The sequence below is a fragment of the Oncorhynchus nerka genome, linkage group LG18, assembly GCF_034236695.1.
Source record: "Oncorhynchus nerka isolate Pitt River linkage group LG18, Oner_Uvic_2.0, whole genome shotgun sequence".
NCBI classification, from domain to species: domain Eukaryota; kingdom Metazoa; phylum Chordata; class Actinopteri; order Salmoniformes; family Salmonidae; genus Oncorhynchus; species Oncorhynchus nerka.
Genome location: NC_088413.1, coordinates 60,787,294 through 60,811,521, shown reverse-complemented (window position 1 = coordinate 60,811,521; position 24,228 = coordinate 60,787,294). Strand labels below are relative to the sequence as shown.

Below are 24,228 nucleotides of genomic sequence, written 5' to 3'. Positions count from 1 at the left end.
ATAGGTTGGAGAAGGTTTGAGCAGAGGGAAGAGATGATAGGATGGAAGAGGAGAGAGTAGCAGGGGAGAGAGAGCGAAGTTTGGGACGGCGCGATACCATCCGAGTAGGGGCAGTGTGGGAAGTGTTGGATGAGAGCGAGAGGGAAAAGGATACAAGGTAGTGGTCGGAGACTTGGAGGGGAGTTGCAATGAGGTTAGTGGAAGAACAGCATCTAGTAAAGATGAGGTCGAGCGTATTGCCTGCCTTGTGAGTAGGGGGGCAAGGTGAGAGGGAGAGGTCAAAAGAGGAGAGGAGTGGAAAGAAGGAGGCAGAGAGGAAAGGCCTCTGTGAAGCTGAGGCCTCCTTTCCCTCACCTGAAGTATGTGCATAAAACAAACCCTGTTCTCACACTTAAGCTGCTGTTGATAATGGCTCAAACAGAGGCCTGCAGGTTCAGACATAAATGTAATTAGCCTAAAATATTAGTAAAAATAAACATTTTGAGAGAGGATTTACCTTCGAGTCTTCATAAAGTCAGATAGTCTGCAAGAGGGAAGGTGTGTGACATAAGGGTATATTCAGAGGCCTTGATAAGCACAGTTTTAACAGATTTCTCTCAGTCTGCGCTCTCTCTCTGTCTGCTCTCTCTCCTCCTTGTTCTCTCTATCTTTGTCTGTCTGTCTGTCTGTCTGTCTGTCTGTCTGTCTGTCTGTCTGTCTGTCTGTCTGTCTGTCTGTCTGTCTGTCTGTCTGTCTGCCTGCCTGCCTCCCTCCCTCCTCCCTCCCTCCCTCCCTCCATATCATTTCAGGAGAGAGGGGGAAGGAAAGGCCTCTGTTAATGAGCAGTCTGATTAAGCCTTATCCAACCGTCTGCTGTACTTTCGGCTTCCAAGACTTAATAGATTGAGAGCAACTAAAAGTTTTTCCTTAATTTTCCCCCGCTAATGGAAACACATGTATCAATGTTATTATGGTGACCTTTTTTCACTTGGGTAACAAATAATGTGTAATTATGGCAAAAATGAACATTCTTAATGTTGTATTCATATTTTTTACAACATTCAGACAGCCATATAAGATATGGAGATTGCGTCCCAATGTTTCTGCACTTCACAAGCCTGATGTCCGGCACTAAAAGTCAGATTGTGTTGAAATAACACAATAAGAAAAATACAGAAATCAGCCCTTATTGTTGCAAGTCAATACACTAGAAAGGTCATCAGTAAGACAGACATTTGGATGTACACAGATATAAAACAAATTTGATATAAAATAAATAAAAATAAGTAATTGTCCATGAGTTCCTCTGAACATTCTTGCGGAAAAATTGATCTTGGAATTGAAGCCACCATGACTACTACAGAGTGCAGCAGGAGGCCTCCACAGAGTACTGTATGTGGTGAGGCCAGAGAGCCAGACACATACTGGCTCACTCTGAGGTGAGCCAGGCTCACCTCGGAGTCAAGCTGTGTTGTAGCTGTATATATGAAGCCTTTCTAGGGCAATACAAATCAAACATGTACAGCAGTAATGACCCTAATTTGTGTCTGGCACGCTGAGTCATTTGGAAGATTAATCCGTTATCGGTAAATAAACGGTTGCCTCTCTGGATGTTGTTCAACAAACTCCCGTTCGTTCTCTTCCGCTCATAGTCCTGCATTAGTTTGGCGGCACAGTGAACCGCTTCCTCTGAGGATAATACTGTGACTTCAGTCATTACTACGAGTGGAGTTGCACAACAGGAACATCCGCAGATGGCTCTTTCCCAAATACTTCCTGATTTGATTCAGTGTACACCACATCATATGTCAGTTTGATTCACAAAAAAAGTTTCACATCTGTATGGTAGACCACATTCTTTATCCCGGCCCACACATTCCAGGAACAATGCTCAGAAACATCAGTTTAGCAGAACCTGGCCACACAAAACACTGTGCCAGTGGGCAGACACCATTGAAACGAACCTCTATGGTTTCATCATAGACAAGACTACCCCTCAGGAGGCCGGATCCTGTGGTTTCAAGGCTAGAAAAATGGAACAGATGCATTCAGGGATGGTGGAGACAAATATATCCCAGCCCAAACTCTTCTGACAGTAGGAAATATTTAAAAAGTGAAGATAGATTGCAATAGAGTAGTCGACCTATACATTACATCAATTCATTCCTTTTTTTGCTTTGTACCACTCAACCAAGTTTGTCTGTCTATACTCAATACAAAATGTAAATTTCTTCACACTCTGAACTTACAGGAATGCAGACTGAGGAGAAAAATGGCAATATAGTGGCTTGCCTTCAGGCTGCCATCACTATAGGTAGCCATGAGATAATTTCTGGGTTGCCTGTTAAGACCCCCTCTTAGTGGATACTGGGTAATTATCTGCAGGCACGCAAAGTGCTGGCGCAGCCCCTAGACTAGTGGTACTTTATCTCTGTTGTATAAGTTACAGAAAGGCCCTTTCCTCCTCTGTGAGACTGCATGTTCCTCCTCTGTGTGTGCAGACCACTCTTAGAATGTTTTTCTTGATGACCATACTGTTGTTTATTGAAAGAAGTGATTGAAGCATGTCCTGATTTTAGATGTCTCTTATTTAGCCTAGTCAAAGTGAATTACGGACTTTCCTCAATGTTTTACACAGTGAGTCTGAGAGGACCTATGCTGGTTGGAATAACACATATTCACACAAATCACTCCCTAAAGATGACTCTCTATGTCTCCGTTTCAGCCGATATCATTCCCCCTTTTCATTGAGGTTAAACCGAGGTAGCCACATAACATCAGAGAGGTCATTCAGAATTCAAAACCACTGAGCACTTACATACAGAGAGAAGGACAGAGAGAGAAAAGAGAGAGAGAGTAAAGAGAGACAGAGAGAGAGACTTACAGTAACTGATCAGGGCCTGGTTTCTCAAAAGCATATTAATGCTAAGTTCATCTTTAGAAGCATTGAGCTCAATTATTCAACTTAGCCTTCAGATGCTATTGGGAAACCTGTATCAGCTGTCTCAAACTAAAATCTAAAGTTTTAAAAGAAAACAAGACTGCCCCCTTGTGTCAAACTGATTTACTATACAACAGGGTAATCAACTACATAGATTCAGCTGCCAGACAATTTCTTCTTGAGAGGATGATCACAGGGCTGGAACTACAAATAATTTTTAGACTGCAAACCTTGCTTACAGCGCCTCTTCAACCTCAGGAGGCTGAAGAAATTCGGCTTGTCACCAAAAGCACTCACAAACTTCTACGGATGCACAATCGAGAGCATCCTGTCTGTCGGGCTGTATCACCGCCTGGTACGGCAACTGCTCCGCCCACAACCGTAAGGCTCTCCAGAGGGTAGTGAGGTCTGCACAACGCATCACCGGGGGCAAACTACCTGCCCTCCAGGACACCTACACCACCCGATGTCACAGGAAGGCCATAAAGATCATCAAGGACAACAACCACCCGAGCCACTGCCTGTTCACCCCGCTATCATCCAGACGGTGAGGTCAGTACAGGTGCATCAAAGCTGGGACCGAGAGACTGAAAAACAGCTTCTATCTCAAGGCCATCAGACTGTTAAACAGCCACCACTAACATTGAGTGGCTGCTGCCAACACACTGACTCAACTCCAGCCACTTTAATAATGGGAATTGATGGGAAATGATGTCAAATATATCACTAGCCACTTTAAACAATGCTACCTAATATAATGTTTACATACCCTACATTATTCATCTCATATGTATACGTATATACGGTACTCTAAATCATCTACTGCATCCTTATGTAATACATGTATCACTAGCCACTTTAACTATGCCACTTTGTTTACATACTCATCTCATATGTATATACTGCACTCAATACCATCTACTGTATCTTGCCTATGCCGCTCTGTACCATCACTCATTCATATATCTTTATGTACATATTCTTTATCCCCTTACACTTGTGTCTCTAAGGTAGTAGTTTTGGAATTGTTAGCTAGATTACTTGTTGGTTATTACTGCATTGTCGGAACTAGAAGCACAAGCATTTCGCTACACTCGCACTAACATCTGCTAACCATGTGTATGTGACAAATAAAATGTGATTTGATTTGTTTTGTTTGTTTGGAAAGTTCTTGGTAGCTACCCAGCTTCCTATGTTGTATCCCGTGATGCAGTTGGCATCAGTTGCTGGTACTGCTTGTATCTTTCCAGTGATCATGCCGACCAAGGACGGGTCTGAGGAGCTATTTGGCATCGCATCTAGCCTAGCTTCTAGCTAGTGTTGGGGAATAATCAGAATTGGTTGGTAACATAGGTAAGATGTTTTATATTCATCATGTGTTTGTAAGTTACTTCTCATGCAGTATCTGTTATTTGGGCCGGAGAGAGGAGAGAGGGGAGAGGTCAAGCGTGTATCTCTTGGCTCCACAATGTCTGTGTGCCAGTCAATGTGTCTCTGTGATCTTGTCAAGATAGGATGGATTTGATATATGCCTGTTGATATGTGGATTTGGTTTATGGTTTTGAGTTTGAGAAAAGAACATAGTTTAAGAGACAAAGCTGAACGATAAATTATGCCGATGCTGTCTGGCTATTTGTGTCTTTGCTATAAAGGATCTCAGTTGTAAGGGACTCTCAGAGAATTCATTTATAGACACTGAATTGATCTGAGAGTCAAAGGGTTGTGATGGAGCTCATATAATTAAAGATGGACTTTGTGATAACTAACTCTGACTTGTGTGTGGTTTGCTCTCATGATTTGGTAAATACAGGAAATTTCCACGACACTAGCTGGACATCAAGCTAGCGAGGTGTTCTTGAACGCAGCCCATGATGCGGTTAGCCATTGTGGCTGGGACCGTGGATTGTCCCAGGTTTGTGGCTGTCTAGGTCTCTGCTGTTTGTTCTTTTCAAGTTTCCCCGTGACCTGCCCTGTCTGGAACTGCGAGGAGTAACAGCCTAACATAGGTTGGTAGCTACCACGACAAAGACCAAAACCGGCGGGAGTACCGTTGAGGACTGTGCCAGGGGTGTCTATCACTAGTAAAGGATCTTTTAAACTAACAAAAAGAGACCTATAAGCAGTTGTTGTCCAAATACTTGTGGATTCTACTAATAAAAGAATGGACGACCTGACTAGAGAGGTTCAGGACCTGAAGAACAGTTTGCAGTTCAACAGTTTGCAGTTCTCTCAGGGTCAGTTCGATGAGTTGAAACAGGGGAATGGCAAGTTCTGTGTGTGAATCCATGATAACAATGACAGATAAATCAGACTATCTCGAGGGACAATCAAGGTGAAACAACATGGTTGTGGACGGAATTGCAGAATCTCCACATGAGACCTGGATGGAGTCTGAGGACAAAGTGAGGGAAATGATCTCTGAGAAATTGAAGATGGAACAGAGGAAGATTGAGGTGGAGCGCGCCCTCAGGACTGGAAAACACACCACCGGCCCAGGTTCCTGAGGTTCAAGGACAAGGTAGCTGTTCTGGAGAGAGCTAAGAACTTGAGAGGAACGTATATCTTCCTCAATGAGGACTATCCTGAAGCTGTGCGCCAGAAGAGGAAAGAACTGATCCCAGCCATGAAAGCTGCCAGAGCGTGTGGGGACATTGCGTACATCCGCTACGACAGGCTCATTGTCCACCCTCCCTCCCAGAAGCATGGAAGGGATGAGAGAGCCAAGCCTATGGGTTCGTAGCCTCACACACACACGCACACGCACACGCACACACACACACACACACACACAGACAAGAAGATCTTATGTCAAGTGTTATTGAAGTGTTGTGGTTGCAGGTTCACTTGGCACATCTAAAGCCTTTTCTTTTGGGGTATTGCTATAGGCCACCAAGTGCTAACAGTCAGTATCTAAATAATACGTGTGAAATGCTTGATAGTGTATCTGATGTAAACAGAGGTCTACTTTCTTGGGGACCTGAATATTGACTGGTTTTCATCAAGATGTCCCCTCCAGAGGAAGCGTTTTACTGTAACCAATGCCTGTAATCTGGTTCAGGTTATTATTAATCAACCTACCAGGGTGTTTACAAACACTACAGGAACAAGATCATCCACATGTTTCGATCACATTTTTACTAATGCTGTGATCACCGATGCAGTGATCACAACATAGTGGCTATATCCAGGAAAGCCAAAGTTCCAACAGCTGGGCCTAAAATAGTGTATAAGAGATCATACAAAAGATTTTGCTGTGACTCTTATGTGGATGATGTTAAAAATATTTGTTGTTCTGATATGATTAATGAGGAGCATCCAGACGCTGCACTTGATGAATTTATGAAATTGCTTCTTCCAATTTTTGATAAACATGCACTTAATTTAGAAACGGACTGTTAAGGCTCCATGGATTGATGAGGAATTGAAAAACTGTATGGTTAAAAGAGATGGGGCAAAATGAGTGGCTAATAAGTCTGGCTGTACATCTGACTGGTTTACTTAATGCAAATTGGGAAATTATGTGACTAAACTCAACAAAAGAAGAATAAACTTTATTATGAAGCCAAGATGAATCATATAAAGAATGATGGAAAAAAACGTTGGAGTACTTTAAATGAAATTATGGGCAGAATAACAAATTCAACTCCATCTTTCATCGAATCAGATTGCTTATTCATCACAAAACCATTTGATGTTGCCAATTATTTTAATGATTATTTAATTTGCAAAGTGGGCAAACTTAGGCAGGAAATGCCCACCACAAATAGTGAGCAATTATATTAATGTATAAAAAATTCAATAAGGAAAGAAAAGCAGTGCAAGTTTGAATTTTGTAAAGTTAGCATGGGAGAGGTGGGAAAATGATTGTTAACGATCAACAATGACAAACCTCCTGGCATTGACAACTTAGATGGAAAGCTACTGAGGATGGTGTCTGACTCTATAGCCACTCCTATCTGTCATATTTTTAATCTGAGCCTAGAGGAAAGTCTTTGTTCTCAGGCCTGGAGGGAAGCTAAAGTAATTCCACTACCCAAGAGTGGTAAATCGGCCTTTAAGCTTGCTGCTAGCTCTAAGCAAACTGTTGGAAAAAATTGTGTTTGACCAAATACAATTCTATTTCTCTGTAAACAAATTAACAACAGACTTTCAGTATGCTTATAGAGAAGAGCACTCAACATGTACTGCACTGACACAAATGACTGATGATTGGTTGAAAGAAATTGATAATAAGAAGATTGTGGGATCTGTACTGTTAGATTTCAGTGCAGCCTTTGATATTATTGACCATAACCTTTTGTTGAAAAAACTTAAGTGTTATGGCATTTCAACCTCATCCATATTGTGGATCCAAAGCTATCTATCTAATAGAACTCAAAGGGTTTTCTTTACATGTTTGACATGAGAGGCACTTCCATTAAAGTGTGGTGTACCACAGGGCAGCTCTCTAGGCCCTCTACTCTTTTCTATTTTTACCAATGACCTGCCACTGGCATTAAACAAAGCATGTGTGTCCATGTATGCTGATGATTCAACCATATATGCATCAGCAACCACAGCTAATGAAGTCACTGAAACCCTCAACAAAGAGTTGCAGTCTGTTTTGGAATGGGTGGCCAGTAATATACTGGTCCTGAACATCTCTAAACTAACAGCATTGTATTTGGTACAAATCATTCCTTAAGTGCTAGACCTCAGCTGAATTTGGTAATGAATGTTGTGGCTGTTGAACAAGTTGAGGAGACTAAATTACTTGGCGTTAATAACTTAGATTGTAAACTGTCATGGTCAAAACATATAGATTCAATGGTTGCAAAGATGGGGAGAGGTCTAGCCGTAATAAAGAGATGCTCTGCTTTTTTGACACCACACTCCAAAAAGCAAGTTCTGCAGGCTCTAGTTTAGTCTAATCTTGATTATTGTCCAGTTGTGTGGTCCAGTGCTGCAGGGAAAGACCTAGTTAAGCTGCAGCTGGCCCAGAACAGAGCGGCACGTTTTGACCTTAATTGTAATCAGAGGGCTAATATTAATACAATGCATGCTAGTCTCTCTTTCCAGTCTCTCTTAAGAGTTGAGGAGAGACTGACTCCATCACTTCTTCTTTTTATAAGAAACATTTGTGTTGAAAATCCCAAATTGTTTGCATAGTCAACTTACACACAGCTCTGACACACAGACTTATCCCACCAGACATGCCACAAGGGGTCTTTTCATAGTTCTCAAATATTCAAGAAAACGTACAGTATTATATAGAGCCCTTATTGCATGGAACTTCCTTCCATCCCATGTTGCTCATATAAACAGCAAACATAGTTTCAAAAAACAGATAAAGCAACACCTCGCGGCACAACGCCTCTCCCTTATTTGACCTAGATAGTTTATGTGTTTGCATTGATATGTAGGCTACATGGCCTTTTTTAAATGTATGTAGTTCTGTCCTTGAGCTGTCCTTGTCTGATGATGTTCTGTATTATGTCATTTTGTATTATGTTTCATGTTTTGTGTGGACCCCAGGAAGAGTAGCTGCTGCTTTTGCAACAGCTAATGGGGATTCTAATAAAATGCCAAATAGGTGTGACGTGTTCGGGTCACAAGAAGAACATTTGTGAGACGCAGAAAAAATGGAAAGATGCTGGAGGAGTGCTTGACGCCATCTGTCAAGCATGGTGGAGGCAATGTGATGGTCTGGGTGTGTTTTGGTGGTGGTAAAGTGGGAGATTTGTACAGGGTAAAGGGGATATTTAAGAAGGAAGGCTATCACTCCATTTTGCAACGCCATGCCATACCCTGTGGATGGCGCTTAATTGGAGCCAATAACCTCCTACAACAGGACAATGATCCAACGCACAGCTCCAAACTATGCAATAACTATTTAGGGAAGAAGCAGTCAGCTGGTATTCTGTCTATAATGGAGTGGCCAGCACACTCACCGGATCTCAACCCTATCAACCCTGTCATGATCAGTTGTGCTCAGTGTATTGCAATTATAAACCTAGTGTACTAAGATAAACCAACGTAAGCTATTTATTGTAACCAGGAGTGTCATCAAAGATGTTTGAAGAAGTAGAGGTGTTCTGTTTGGTGAATACAGAGTTCCTGTCATCACCTAAGTTATTGTTGGTGTTGTAGCAGTAGAGGAACAGGAAGAAGCCTGGAGGACGAGGGAAGCTCAGTCACTATCAGTAGTGGAATAGCTTTAGACATGAACCATGATACACAGCTAGGGTCAGGAGTTTTCCATGACCACATGCCCTTACCAGGAAAAACTGTAGGGCCAGATGTTTATCCTGGTCAGACCTCATGGCGAGGGAAAATATTCTGGCCCTAACTATGATACATAACAGGTTATAGTATGCAACCACAATCATCCTTATCCTAAACCCCTGTCATTATTGAGCGATGCCTACCTTGGAGGGAGTTGAGGATGCTGAAGATATAGTAGAATGGGATGATCATGGGTCCGAGGCTGAAGAAGGAAAAGCCCCAGGTGAGGCCCAGCAGGAATAGGAGACCCAGGATGGCCAGGGTGTTCTTAGATGCTGGGTCCTGCTGGCCCTCGCCTGCCTTGGTCTTCCTCAGCAACAAGATCTGCCTCACCACAATTATGAAGATGGTCAAAGTCGAGACAAACACCCAGGCGTAATAGCCGATGTTGACTCCGTAGTGGAATTAGATGTCAGTGATCTAGCACCTGAAATGTATTTTTGGAGTCGATGAGCTAAATGGTTTCTGATTATCCTTAGAAAAAACAGACAGTTCCAACAGTAAAATGTACACTTCCATTTTCACTGAATTCCCATAATCTATGTTTATGGACATGAGTTGATATTTGCTCAGTACCAGAAGGACGATGACCACTAGAGCTGGAAGGACTGGAGAGAAGGAGAAACACAAGGTTGATGCCAGATGCCTGATCCAACTGGTATGATTTGTGCAACCAGAGGCGATAACACAGCAGGCTACAGATATACTATCTTAATTTGACCAGTTTCTCACAGCAGGAAAATAATCATGCAACAACAGGAAACTATCATTATTATGTGGATTATAATTCATAGACATTATTGTAGGGGTTGATACATTTTTCGTAAGGGCAAATCAAGCCTGACATTTTAAAGTGGAATTTACAAACTTTAAACCTCAAATCCACTACAAGTTTGCATTTCCTGCTGTGCAGGACAATTGTCTGTGACAACAGAGTGATCAAATTAAGATCTGTATGTTGTGTCAATCAGTGAAGTACAATGGGGAGCATTCTAAAACCCCCTAATATGACTTTGTTCTCACCCCATCCCACAACGTAAACCTTCAGCATATAATGCTTGACATGAACGTTGAGTTTCTTCAGTTGCAGGAACAAGTGGACTGCCTCAATGAGGAACCAGGTAAAGGTGAACAACATGGAGTAGTGCATGACTGCTGCTATGATGACATATGCTATATAGCTCCCCATGGCTGCAATGGTCTCATTGGTCAGAAAGGTCAAGGTCAGGAAAAACTTAGCCACGAAGAGGTTGACAGGGATCTTGGTGGCTTGGCTAGATTTGGATTTGGTGTGGAACCAGAGGAGAACAGAGTTTGTTGTTTCAGCGTCAATATTCTCAGTTAGCTCGACATTGCCAGCCTGCTATAGAGCTCTACTGGTCATCATTCTCACACTGTAAGACTTTCTGTAATTTCAACAGTAGAACACTGTAGAATGCAAAATAAAAGGATGCAGCAGGATTGCTGTAGATTGCACTGCATTATGGGTAAAATGCTGAAAAATACTGTTATTAACTTAAGCCTCCTGTAAAAATTACTCTAACTTACTGTATTTCGTTATAGTAGTACCCACACACTGCTGTAGTTGGCGGCACCAAACGTCTGTGATGTGTGTGTGAGAGAGAGAGCGAAAGAGAGCTGTAATCTCATAGTTGAAACCAAGATTGTTCTCAGGGCAGGTCTGCTGGTTTTGAATATCAGAAGTTGCTTTTCTTAGCAGGTTACGAGAATTAACGCAGCTGTAATGGCAGATTTCTTCCTCTTCGTCTGAAGAAAAGTAAGGATCGGACCAAGATGCGGCGTGGTAAGTGTTCATGACGAATTTTAATAAGAAAAGCCTGAACACTATAAAATACAAAACAATAAACGATAACATGAAATAAACCAAACCGAAAAAGTCCCGTTCCTTGCTCAGAACATGAGAACATATGAAAGCTTGTGGTTCCTTTCAACATGAGTCTTCAATATTCCCAGGTAAGAAGTTTTAGGTTGTAGTTATTATAGGAATTATAGGACAATTTCTCTCTATATGATTTGTATTTCATATACCTTTGACTATTGGATGTTCTTATAGGCACTTTAGTATTGCCATTGTAACAGTATACTGTAGTTTCCGTCCCTCTGAGCTCGAACCAGGAGCACATCACAACAGCCACCCTCGAAGCAGCGAAGCAACTACTCCAAGTCTCAGAGCGAGTGACGTTTGAAACGCTATTAACGCGCACCCCGCTAACTAGCTAGCCATTTCACATGGGTTACACGAGCCTAATCTCGGGAGTTGATAGGCTTGAAGTCATAAACAGCTCAATGCTTGAAGCACAGCGACGAGCTGCTGGCAAAACACATGAAAGTGCTGTTTGAATGAATGCTTACGAGCCTGCTGGTGCCTACCATCGCTCAGACAGACTGCTCTATCAAATCATGCACTTAATTATAACATAATAACACACAGAAATACGAGCCTTAGGTCATTAATATGGTCAAATCCGGAAACTTTCATCTCGAAAACAAGACATTTATTCTTTCAGTGAAATACGGAACCGTTCCATATTTTATCTAACAGGTGGCATCCATAAGTCTAAATATTCATGTTACATTGCACAACCTTCAATGTTATGTCATAATTACGTAAAATTCTGGCAAATTAGGCGGCCCAAACTGTTGCATACCCTGACTCTGCGTGCAATGAACGCAAGAGAAGTGACACAATTTCACCTGGTTAATATTGCCTGCTAACCTGGATTTCTATGAGCAAAATATGCAGGTTTAAAAATAAATACTTCTGTGTATTGATTTTAAGAAAGGCATTGATGTTTATGGTTAGGTACAGTCGTGCCATGATTGTGCTCTTTTCGCAAATGCGCTTTTGTTAAATAATCCCCCGTTTGGCGAAGTTGGCTTTCTTTGTTAGGAAGAAATAGTCTTCACAGAGTTCGCAACGAGCCAGGTTAGCAGGCAATATTAACTAAATATGCAGGTTTAAAAATATATACTTGTGTATTGATTTTAAGAAAGGCATGGATGTTTATGGTTAAGTACACATTGTAGCAAGACAGTCCTTTTTTGCGAATACGCACCGCATCGATTATATGCAAAGCAGGACACGCTAGATAAACTAGTAATATCATCAACCATGTGTAGGTAACTAGTGATTATGATTGATTGATTGTTTTTTATAAGATAATTTTAATGCCAGCTAGCAACTTACCTTGGCTTCTTACTGCATTTGCGTAACAGGCGGGCCCCTCGTGGAGTGCAATGTAATCAGGTAGTTAGAGCGTTGGACTAGTTAACTGTAAGGTTGCAAGATTGAATCCCAGAGCTGACAAGGTAAAAATCTGTCATTCTGCCCCTGAACAAGGCAGTTAACCCACCGTTCCTAGGCTGTCATTGAAAATAAGAATGTGTTCTTAACTGACTTGCCTAGTTAAATAAAGGACAAATAAAGGACAAATATATATATATTTTTTAAATAGGCCAAATCGGTGTCCAAAAATACAGACTTCAGATTGTTATGAAAACTTGAAATCGGCCCTAATTAATCGGCCATTCCGATTAATCAGTCGACCGCTACTTGGGATGTACACTTTCTGGGTGATTCTGTAGTTGGAATGAGAGGAATGTAACTCAGGTGAAAGGGGAATGGTGCTTGCTAACGTTAGCTGTAGCTCAGAGAAAGCGAACTCTATTGGACACCTTTCTCTAAATATCTCTGTTTAATGTTAGCTCTACTTAGTCTCTTTTTGTGATTTAGCAAAAGTGTAGTGGAATATTCCCCCTCTGCTTTTGTTATCCATTAAATGAATTAATTCAGCAACAACAGGCACAGACTGATATTTAATTTAGCCTTGTAGTCTATAATGATTACTTTTAGATAACAAAATGTGGTTGGCATGAGTTGCATGGTAACATATAGCACCGAGGTAGAGACAGTTTCAGGTTGGATATTCGACGGATATTCACCTGTAGTTTTCCTTACGTCCACCAACAGCAGTTACGGACCGTTAACATAGTGACAAATCAAATGTTCAAATTTCAATAGCTCTTTAACCATTACTTCCTAAAACTTTCAAAACTGGTTGCAGCTAACCCGATGGCATAGACACACATTGCACCCACTTTTTTTTGTCGATTTACATCTCGCACTATTTAAAATTATTTATTAACATTTTTGAATATCAATAGCTCATTGGTCATATGACCTTTTGACTTCAAACAAGGTTCAGAATGTACAATGACTACCCTTCTATATTGCAAACCCTTTAGTTTGTCCATTTTCATCTCACAAGATTTTACATGAATTTTTCCAAATTTAAAATTTCAATAGCTCCTTGGTCATGTGACCTACTGACTTCAAACAAGGTGCAACATGTACAATGACTATCCTTCTATATTGCACACCCTTTAGTTTGTCCATTTTCATCTCACAAGATTTTACATGAATTTTTCCAAATTTAAAATTTCAATAGCTCCTTGGTCATGTGACCTACTGACTTCAAACAAGGTGCAACATGTACAATGACTATCCTTCTATATTGCACACCCTTTAGTTTGTCCATTTTCATCTCACAAGATTTTACATGAATTTTTCCAAATTTAAAATTTCAATAGCTCCTTGGTCATGTGACCTACTGACTTCAAACAAGGTGCAACATGTAAACTGACTACCCTTCTATATTGCACACTTGTGTGTGTACTGTAAAATCACGCGGTGTAACGTACATTTTTCATAGTTTTACATTTCAATAGCTCCCTTGGTCATGTCAATTACACACATACAGTAAGAAGCATGCAGTGGATATACACCCATATTGCAAAACCTCTAGTCATTTATATTCTATATTGTTGTACATTAATATTAGTTTGACAATTAGGGGGTTCAGTCCAGTGTTGTGTTTACCCTTTTCTTTAATATTTATCTATAATAATTGGTAGTTCTAAGTACTTATTTTCCCTGTTTTCTTTTTTTCCCACAGTATTTAACAGTGGTACACAATAGGAGATAGACAGATAATATCTCCTTTCATTGTTAATATCAACCATAAAGGAAAAGGGCAATGTACTAGAGTCATGTTATTAATTGTCCAAAGCAGGGATGGAGAGTGAGCTAGTGAGGTGGGCTGCAGTGGGTTTGCTGGTCAATACATATACTGAACAGGGATGGAGAGTGAGCTAGTGAGGTGGGCTGCAGTGGGTATGCTGGTCAATACATATACTGAACAGGGATGGAGAGTGAGCTAGTGAGGTGGGCTGCAGTGGGTTTGATGGTCAATACATATACTGAACAGGGATGGAGAGTGAGCTAGTGAGGTGGGCTGCAGTGGGTTTGCTGGTCAATACATATACTGAACAGGGATGGAGAGTGAGCTAGTAAGGTGGGCTGCAGTGGGTTTGCTGGTCAATACATATACTGAACAGGGATGGAGAGTGAGCTAGTGAGGTGGGCTGCAGTGGGTTTGAGGGTCAATACATATACTGAACAGGGATGGAGAGTGAGCTAGTGAGGTGGGCTGCAGTGGGTTTGAGGGTCAATACATATACTGAACAGGGATGGAGAGTGAGCTAGCGAGGTGGGCTGCAGTGGGTTTGAGGGTCAATACATATACTGAACAGGGATGGAGAGTGAGCTAGTGAGGTGGGCTGCAGTGGGTTTGCTGGTCAATACATATACTGAACAGGGATGGAGGGTGAGCTAGTGAGGTGGGCTGCAGTGGGTTTGATGGTCAATACATATACTGAACAGGGATGGAGAGTGAGCTAGTGAGGTGGGCTGCAGTGGGTTTGATGGTCAATACATATACTGAACAGGGATGGAGAGTGAGCTAGTGAGGTGGGCTGCAGTGGGTTTGAGGGTCAATACATATACTGAACAGGGATGGAGAGTGAGCTAGTGAGGTGGGCTGCAGTGGGTTTGAGGGTCAATACATATACTGAACAGGGATGGAGAGTGAGCTAGTGAGGTGGGCTGCAGTGGGTTTGAGGGTCAATACATATACTGAACAGGGATGGAGAGTGAGCTAGTGAGGTGGGCTGCAGTGGGTTTGAGGGTCAATACATATACTGAACAGGGATGGAGAGTGAGCTAGCGAGGTGGGCTGCAGTGGGTTTGCTGGTCAATACATATACTGAACAGGGATGGAGAGTGAGCTAGTGAGGTGGGCTGCAGTGGGTTTGAGGGTCAATACATATACTGAACAGGGATGGAGAGTGAGCTAGTGAGGTGGGCTGCAGTGGGTTTGCTGGTCAATACATATACTGAACAGGGATGGAGAGTGAGCTAGCGAGGTGGGCTGCAGTGGGTTTGCTGGTCAATACATATACTGAACAGGGATGGAGAGTGAGCTAGCGAGGTGGGCTGCAGTGGGTTTGCTGGTCAATACATATACTGAACAGGGATGGAGAGTGAGCTAGTGAGGTGGGCTGCAGTGGGTTTGCACTTCCAGTTTGTGTTCTTTACTCTGTTGAACTCTTTTGTCTTCATTCCTAGTCACAGCACATGGAACCACCGTTGGCATGCAAAACATTCAATCTAAAACAAAACAAAGCGTAACACCTTATAAATAATATCAAATATCAATGCAGTATAACGAATTAGCCATCCATTGTGTTATATAATAAATTGTCTTACATGCTGTCACTGTTGTCAAAAAATTATAAACATTATAAACAGTGGCACACATGAAGCAGTTGTTGGCTTTGTACATACCAGACATTTTTAGGATATCCTCAGCCATTTATTTTCGTAGTTGCTCCATGTGTTTTTGTGAAGGTTCAAAATCAATTTGGGAGGAGATGTTGGGGAAGTTCTGTGCAACTTCCTTGGCCATCTACACCAAAAAATAAAACAGAGTTTTTGACCTAATTGTCACATAACAGCTAACCATTCATTATTGAAATATAACTATCAAACCTGGATTACAAAGACCCAGCAGCTGAAGGTGTCCTGATGCATGGTGGGAGTTATTTCCCCTCCTTTCCACTTTATGTCCACCTAGTCGTCTTTTCCATGGCAGGATCTTCTCGTTTTGAAGTATTCTATTTTTTATGTGAACATGGAATTCTGATTAGTTATAGGCAAATGAATACACAGGCCAAAATTGAATGCTGTTTTCCTTATCACTATAATCTAGTAGAGGTAATTTCCTTTATGCTCCATTCTACACACAACCTAAATTATAGACACTGAACCATTTACAGGAGAATAATAAAAGTAGCAGATAGGATCCAACCCTATCACAGCGTGAATACATGTAGAGCGATTGTTAAGAAAAAAATATGAAGTGATAATTTAATCAGTACGTGCTTAAAGAAAGTCATATCACAAAGATCACAGATGACAGCGCCCATCAAATCTATGACAATAGAGAATGAATTGTAAGCACCAAAATGTGTTAAAGTGTGTTTGTCAAAATAATATCTGAAAATGTCAGTTGTTGAACATAATACTTCTATTTGCAATAGCAATTTATGATATATGCAGTGGAGGAATATTTCATGTACCAACACTACATGTAGGACAGACATTCCCACATACAGTATACGCAAACAGAGGCATTTTTCAGATATGATTTTACCACTCAGAATCCAGAATGGATATGACAATGGGGCTATCACAGGATGTAATACACCCTTACAACAATCTACTTTTTGATCTTCTTGTCTGGTAAACTGCTACTGTGTGTATAGAAAAGAGCCCCATTAGGGGTTAGTGTACTCCAGTAAAAAAAGGCTGGTTTAGATTAAACTCTATTGCCCTGTGTCCCCATTCATAGGGGCATGAGAGACTAGTCAGTGGTAGAATTGAGTTGGCACTTTATTGGCCCAAACACCCATAGACCCACAAGGTTGAGGTTACTCGTGGACAGTAAATAGTATTTTTTTTGCATTGATGCATTGTCTTCTAACTGTCCAAGAATAGGATCCAAATTGTTAGCAAATATTTGTTCCCATAAATACAAAGGAGAATGTCTCTCCTCATACCTCTGGCACTTTAGTCAGACTGCCAGACTGTGTAAAAACTTTATGATGGGGCCGGCAACGCAGTTCCCATTGACTAAGCACCACAGAGCCAATCAGGAGAGAATACATACAGGTCAAGGGTGCCAATTGAAAGTCAAGGGGTGTGTCTATGCCTTTTGGATTCTCTCTCTTTACAGAGAAGAACCCATGTGGTTCAAGTTGTTTTATTTTACCTTTATTTAACCAGATAAGCTAGTTGAGAACAAGTTCTTATTTATAACTGCGACCTAGCCAAGATAAAGCAAAGGAATGCGACACAGAGTTACACATGGAATAAATAACCGTACAGTCAATAACACAATAGGAAAAAAAGTCTCTATACAGTGTGTGCAAATGACATGACGAGGTAAGGAAATAAATAGGCCATAGTAGCAAAGTAATTAGAATTCAGCAAATTAACACTGGAGTGATAGATGAGCAGATGGGGATATGCAAGTAAAAATACTGGTGTGCAAAAGAGCAGAAAAGTAAATAAAAACAATATGGGGATGAGGTAGGTAGATTGGGTGGACTATTTACAGATGGGCTATGTACAGCTGCAGCGATCGGTTAGCTGCTCAGAAAACTGATGTTTAAAGTTAGTGAGGGAAATATACAGGAATGTATTTTTCCAGTTAGAAATGGTGGGCCATGCATCAAATAACTGTTTTCGTCAGAAAAAGGAACCCTCAAATGCACTATAGCATTTTGTAAGTTGTCTGCAGGTGGCTTGTTGTGAATGCACTCAAATATCAAGTCATTATCAGGTTATGTAAACTGCGTGCTAATACTCACAGTAGGATTTGTGTTCATGTACAGTATATGAAAGTGATGCTATAAAAATGATTATTTCATGTTATTAAGCTCACTCTGACTGACAAATCACTGCCTATTACTGTGATTAAAAAGAGCATATGAAACAGTGTTTTTCATGAGGCCTACCTGTGTGCCTTCCTTTAAGCACCTCTGTTCGAACGCCTCTCCTGTCCTTGATCCATCCCACATACAGCCATTTGCGGATCTTTTCAGTGTCCATGTGAAAGTAGTTATTGCGAGGCTGGAACATTTGTTAACTTCAATTGTTTTTAAATGAAGGCCTGCAAAGCTTACAGATTTAAGTCTAATAGCACGAGATGAAAGTAGACAAACATCAGAGTGTGCGATATGAAGCCATAGTCAGTGGAAATTTGAAAGTTTGAAAAATTCATGCAAAATCTTGTGAGATGAAAATGGACAAACCTAAAGGGTGTGCAATGTGTAGGCCCACTGAGTGGACATTCTGAACCTTGTTTGAAGTCAGTAGGTCACATGACCAAGGAGCTATTGAAATTTGGAAAAATCATGTAAAATCTTGTGAGATGAAAATGGACAAACTAAAGGGTGTGCAATGTAGAAGGGTAGTCAGTGGACATTCTGAACCTTGTTTGAGTCAAGTAGGTCACATGACCAAGGAGCTACTGAAATTCAAATGTAAAAAAAGTTTGTGCTTTGTTTATGCTCCCTAACTAATTCAACTAGGAATACAAAATGCTGCTCATATTTCCACATGTTTATTCGTTTTGGAAAGCGAATTAATGTCCATATTGTGAAAATAAGACCTGTGCAATGTTGTGCGCAATTTTTCCAACATTATCACACTTATTTGGAGTCTGTGGCTCAAGTGGTTTGAAAGCTCTTGAGGTTTGAAAGCTCGAATATCCGTTGAATATCCAACTTGAAACTGGCTTTACCTCTGTTATGTTCTGTTAATTACTGATGTCCCCTTTAAGGATGGAGCACCCTTGGTCATGCGCAGTATTGTTCTATGTTATTCTGGTACTAACTAGTTTGAGTAAATGTGAAGCTCCAGTTCAATTGCTTGTATTCCGAGTCTTTCTTATTACATAAATAAGTACTAAGTGTTAAGACACTACAATGGCGACGAGGATGATTACCTGCAGTGTGCATCACGAATACAGATGGAGTTCGTAGGAAGAGAGGAAGATTTTGACCCTGTAGCACAACAGCTAGCAAGCAGTGAAAACGAGGGGAGAGCTGACGAGAACGAGGCGGCAGATCAAAGACCTGTGGAGCCGGAGGTAAAGAGAATGGCTAGCATCGGGAAAATAGATGTGTTTGATGACACGCAAGAAAACTGGGCAACTTACATTGAACGACTGGAACAGTACTTCATTGCAAACGACATTGCTGATAACAAAAGAGTACCAGCGTTGTTGAGTTTAATTGGCCCAAAACCATACAGTTTGCTAAGAGATCTGACTGCCCCTCTGAAGCCCTCAAATAAAACATTCACAGAGATTGTGGAGATATTGCAAAATCACCTATCACCTAAACCACTCCTCATCGCGGAACGTTTTCGTTTCCACAAGAGAGATCAGAATGAGGGGGAGGGGTTAGTACATATGTAGCAGTGTTGAAGAAACTGTCGGAACATTGCCAGTTGGGAGAGAACCTAAATGACACATTAAGGGATAGATTTGTTTGTGGACTGAAACATGAACACATTCAAAAACGTTTGCTCACAGAATCAGAGCTCACGTTTGCAAAGGCTGTTGAAATTGCTGTGGCTATGGAAATCGCGACTAAAGATGCATTTGAGTTGCAAAGTAAAAGAAGTACTGACCTGTCACAAATTTCCCTGCACAAGTTTTCACGCAGTCGACAGCGCCCCCGTGTGGCCGAAAAATGCAACAGGTGTGACAGAGATGGTCACAGAGCAGAGGATTGCCGTTTCAAAGACGAAATTTGTCACAAATGCAGTAGAAGGGGGCACATTCAAAGAGCATGCAAAGCAAAATTCAGTCACAACAGGAAAACTGAGAAAATTAAAGGGTCTGTGAATGCACTAGCAGAGAACAGTGGCAGTGATTCAGATGAACGATTAATTGGTACAATGGAGTTAAACACAATGACTTCTCCCAGCAGTAGCATAATATGGGTGACACCAGATATCGAAGGCAAACCCCTCAAAATGGAGCTGGACACAGGATCTGCAGTGTCTATAATTTCCACTACTGTCTACAATGAGCATTTTAAGGCTATCAAGCTGAAGAACACAAATGTGTTGCTGAAGACATACTCAGGAGAGAGATTGAGTCCAATGGGGGCGTTGCAAGTCAGAGTGCATTATGGAGGGCAAACACAGCAGTTACAGCTGTATGTTGTGCCTGGAACTGGCCCCCATTATTTGGCAGGGAATGGCTTTCAAAAATAAAGCTGAATTGGTGTGACTTGAAAATGCTCCACACGTTCCAGTCCAAAGAGAAAGGCACAGACCAAACACTGGAACACTTGGAAGAAATACAACACAGTTTTCAGTGATCAGATGGGAACAGTAAAAGGCTTCACAGCAAAACTTGTACTAAGAGATGATGCAACCCCAAAATTCTGCAAAGCCAGATCTGTTCCATACTCCCTGAGACCAAAGGTGGAAGCGGAAATCGATCGCTTGCAGGATACAGGGATCCTGACGAAAGTGGACAGAAGCGAATGGGCCACACCCATAGTTCCTATTGTGAAGAAAGACGGATCTGTTAGAATGTGTGGGGACTTCAAGGTAACTGTGAATCCAATGTTGCATGTGGACCAATACCCCTACCACGTCTGGATGACATCTTTGCTGCACTAGCTGGTGGGAAACACTTCAGTAAAATCGATCTGAAACAGGCTTACCTGCAGCTACCGGTTGAAGAGAGTTCCAAACAGTACCTGACAATAAACACACACAAAGGTCTATACAGGTATAACCGCCTGGTTTTTGGCATTGCATCAGCCCCAGCCATTTGGCAACGAACTATTGACCAGATTTTGCAAGGAATTCCAGGAACCCAGTGTATCCTGGATGACATGATCATAACAGGACGCACCGACAAAGAGCACCTGGCTAACCTGGAAGAGGTCCTGAAAAGACTGAAAGAGTATGGTCTACAGGCAAACTTAAAGAAGTGTGAGTTCTTCAAAGACAAGATTGTCTTCTGTGGATATGAGATTGACTGCAATGGATTGCACAAAACACAGGACAAAATCGAGGCAGTGGTACAGGCACCACGACCACAAAATATCACAGAAGTGAGATCTTTCACGGGACTGATCAATTACTACAGAAGATTCCTCCCAAACCTTTCAGCAGTACTCCAGCCTCTAAATCAGCTCCTGGAAAAGAATAGGACATGGCGGTGGACAGAGCAGTGTGAAAATGCATTTCTGGAGGCAAAACGGCTCATAACATCTGAACAGGTCCTGATGCATTACGACCCTGAAATGCCAGTGAAGTTGGCTTGTGATGCGTCCCCTTATGGATTAGGGGCAGTCCTTTCACACACACTGAAAGATGGGTCAGAGAGGCCAGTTGCATTCGCGTCACGAACATTGAATGATGCAGAGAAAAACTACTCACAAATCGACAAAGAAGCACTGGCACTAGTGTGGGGCGTCAAGAAATTCCACGCATACCTATATGGCAAGCGTTTCACACTGGTTACAGATCACCAGCCGTTGCTTTCCATTTTCAGTCCAAAGAAATGCATTCCGGCAATGACAGCAGCCAGGTTACAGCGATATGCCCTGTTCCTTGCCAGTCATATGTATGACATTGAGTTTAAGCCGTCATCCCTCCACACAAATGCAGATGGATTATCCAGACTGCCGTGTACAAGAGAAAGACAAAGGAGGGTGGATGCAGTGGACATGTTCCATACCGCTCAGCTTGAGGCACTACCAGTCACAAGCACAGTTATCAAACAGGAGACAAGGAAAGATGTGACCTTGTCAAAAGTGTACACCTACACCATGTCAGGATGGCCAGCTACTGGCAGAAAGGAGCTGACTCCGTATTTCCAGCGGAGAAACGAAATTACAACGTACCAAGGATGTTTGATGTGGGGAATGAGAGTCATGATACCCCAGAAATGCCAACATCTAGTCTTGCAGCAACTACATGAAGGTCATGTTGGAATTGTCAAAATGAAGCTGCTCGCGAGGAGCCACTTCTGGTGGCCAGGTCTGGACCAACAGATAGAAAATATGGCAAAGAACTGTCGTGGATGTTTGGAAACCCTTCACATGCCTGCTCCTGTCCCAGTCCACCCATGGAATGGCCCGCAGAGCCATGGCAGAGAATTCATGTGGACTACGCTGGTCCCTTTGAAAAGCACATGTTTCTGGTTATAGTTGATGCCCATTCCAAATGGCCAGAGGTGTTTTGCACTGACTCCTCCACCTCAGCTCAGACGATAGAGTGTCTCAGAACAACGTTTGCACGCTTCGGTTTGCCACTGCAGCTGGTAAGTGACAACGCGCAAGCTTTTGTAAGTGACGAGTTTACAAGATTCATGTCAGTAAATGGAATCAAACACTCAACCTCAGCTCCGTACCACCCTGCCACCAATGGGCTGGCAGAACGCTTTGTGCAAACCCTAAAGCAAGGACTCCGTGCAGCAAAACGAGACGAAGGGACTTTGCAAACAAAACTGGCCAAGTTCCTGGCCTCCTACCGAAACACCCCACATGCCACGACAAATGAAAGCCCAGCCGCACTGATGTTCGGGAGGCCTCTCCGCACACAGCTGGACATCATGAAGCCAAACAGGCGTAATGAAGTGCTGAACAAACAAGCCAAGATGCTCTCCGGTGGCCGGGAGCGCCATCTCCAAACAGGACAGGAAGTGATGGTGCGAGACTACAGAAGAGGAGGGAAATGGACAAGAGGGACCGTACACACACAAACGGGACCCAGAACTTACCAGGTTCAAGTGAGCCCAGACATAATGTGGCGGCGTCACATTAACCAAATGCATTCCACGGAAAACAGCACAACAATCGAGAGAGAACAGGCACAGAGAGCTCCTGAGAGTGACACACAGGGAACTGTAGAGGACGGTGGGGCAGTAGAGAGACCCCAGGCTGAAAGAAGGGAACGTGTTGATGAAGGTGCTGCTATAGCAGACGCTATAAGGGAACAAGCACACACTGAGGATGTTCAGGAGCCTCCAGACAATCCGAGGCGCTACCCAGAACGAAGGCACCGTCCACCAGACAGACTAGACTTATAAACAAACAAACAAAAACGAACTGTTCAAGTTCAAATTAAAAGATGCAAAATAACTACAAGAAGTTCTGGGAAATGTTTCAGTTGTGGTTTGGTAAAAGTAACTCTGATTGTATAAGAGAAGGAATGTTATGTTCTGTTAATTACTGATGTCCCCTTTAAGGATGGAGCACCCTTGGTCATGCGCAGTATTGTTCTATGTTATTCTGGTACTAACTAGTTTGAGTAAATGTGAAGCTCCAGTTCAATTGCTTGTATTCCGAGTCTTTCTTATTACATAAATAAGTACTAAGTGTTAAGACACTACAACCTCGGTACTGTCACGTTGTTTATGTAGGTGGCAGGGAAGTCCAACGCAGGAGAATTAAACTTAGTATAATTGGAGTATTTTAATAACTTAAAACATAAACTCCAAAACCAAAGTCCATAATAATATAAATGTGGGTACAAGAACCCGTCGCACACCAATCCATAAAACATGAACATAACAATAAACAATCTCTGACAAGGACATGAGGGGAAACAGAGGGTTAAATACACAACAGGTAATGAATGGGATTGGAACCAGGTGTGTAAGAAGACCAGACAAAACCAATGGAAAATGAAACATAGATCAATGATGGCTAGAAGACTGGTGACGTCGACCACCGAGCACCGCCCGAACAAGGAGAGGCATCGACTTCGGCAGAAGTCGTGACAGGTACTTATAGCTTGATAGCTGCAATTTGGTGGCTGGGGGTAGTGTAATCTTCATATTGCAGGCTGGCTGGTAGCTGGAAGTAGCTTTATTGGGAATGTACAGGTGTAAATCCTGCAATTTCTGTTTCCTAAATATTAAAGCATTCATTACTCATGCAAAAAAACATTGAAATGTGGCATACTACAGTTTTGCTTGTGGGGTAGAGTGCCCTTGCACCAAAGCATCACTACTTGTTAGACTATCCCGAACCTCATCCTGCAATTTGGGAGACTCATTCGTGTGTGGACACCGAGGTTTGAG

At 42.0% G+C, this 24,228-nt stretch overlaps 1 pseudogene; it reads left to right on the top strand.

The window, feature by feature from the left end:
• Positions 1-19,751: 19,751 nt before the first annotated feature.
• LOC135561638 (uncharacterized protein K02A2.6-like) lies at positions 19,752-23,476 on the top strand (annotated as a pseudogene).
• The last annotated feature ends 752 nt before the right edge of the window (positions 23,477-24,228 follow it).